The 1,220-nt window shown below is 37.1% G+C and overlaps 1 long non-coding RNA gene across 1 annotated transcript; it reads left to right on the forward strand.

Moving 5' to 3' along the window:
* The first annotated feature begins 201 nt into the window (after nucleotides 1-201).
* LOC127260366 (uncharacterized) lies at nucleotides 202-901 on the forward strand. The gene is made up of 3 exons (XR_007840727.1): nucleotides 202-261; nucleotides 384-502; nucleotides 591-901. It is a non-coding gene; the product is annotated as an uncharacterized LOC127260366 (long non-coding RNA).
* Nucleotides 902-1,220: the final 319 nt, after the last annotated feature.

Raw genomic sequence — 1,220 nt, forward strand, 5'->3', positions numbered from 1 at the left:
AAAACAAAAAAATTATGCAAAATTCTTTATTACATATATTTAGCTTATATTATCTTATCGTATTATATATATATCACATATATATTTAAGAAGAATGTAAGTTCTATCATTTTTATTCTTGAGTTTGTAGAGTTTTGGGGTGTGTTTTTTTGGCACAATTCCTCCCAAACCTCCTATTTATTTACTTTAGAATACTATTTTGGCGCGAGGCGGACCTAGGGAACAAAGTCTGCAACGTAGGTTCATGGGCGTTGACTACACGTATATCTCCCTCCTCCACCATTTCATCGTTACTCTGCTTCTTCTTCCTCCTCCATTATTTCTCATCTTCCATTCATACTCTTTATTTTTCTCCCAAATTTTCTTCACACCCTTTGTCACAGAGCAAAGATCGTGGGACTTTAGCGATTTCTTCGGTGAGTGAAGCAGAGGATTGCCGCGAAGGATTTCAGGGGACGCACGTTGACGGAGGATAGAGTTTCCGGCGGTTGAGCGTAAAGAAGTAAGGAAAGTTGAACTACATTTCAATTTGGGATTAATTGGTTAGTCCATTTGGTAAATTCGTGCAATTTTCGATAAATCTGTTATAGGACCATCGTACACACCAATCCGACGTTGCCTTCATTCTTCGCTAAGGGTTTCATATGGGAGCCAGAAGAATATGGATAGTTATGCACGGCCGTGCACTTAGGCCTATTTTTCTGCTTCAATTTCTACGGGAAGCAACCACTTATACGGAACGAGCACGGTCGTGCTTGATTTATTCTATTATGCTGCTTTTGGTGTTACGCGAAGCACACAACAAACAACAATCGACCACCGGCATTCAAATGTGGCTGCATTTCCCTGTCCGGTGCATTTACAGTTGTTTCCGAACAACCACAGACTCATGCATAGCCGTGCACACGCTTGTTTTCCCGCATGTAGCTGTAAGCAAGGGTTAGAAGTAGATCCGAAATTTTTTTTTTTTTTTTAGTTATGGATGAAAAAAATAATAATAAAGGAGAAAAAAAGAACTCTTCGTATATATTCCATTACTTTTATATTTAATATAAATTATTTTTAATTAAATTAAAAATCTCATCACTCCAATCATCACCTATCAAATCACTATTCAATAAAACTCTCCAAACCCCAACAAAACTTACTATACCAAAAGAAATGCGGATTCCAAAACTTCTAAAAAATTCAAATCCAAACCAAACCCAAACTCAATCTTC

The sequence above is a fragment of the Andrographis paniculata genome, unplaced genomic scaffold (genome assembly GCF_009805555.1).
Source record: "Andrographis paniculata isolate CXL003 unplaced genomic scaffold, ASM980555v1 Contig61END, whole genome shotgun sequence".
NCBI classification, from domain to species: domain Eukaryota; kingdom Viridiplantae; phylum Streptophyta; class Magnoliopsida; order Lamiales; family Acanthaceae; genus Andrographis; species Andrographis paniculata.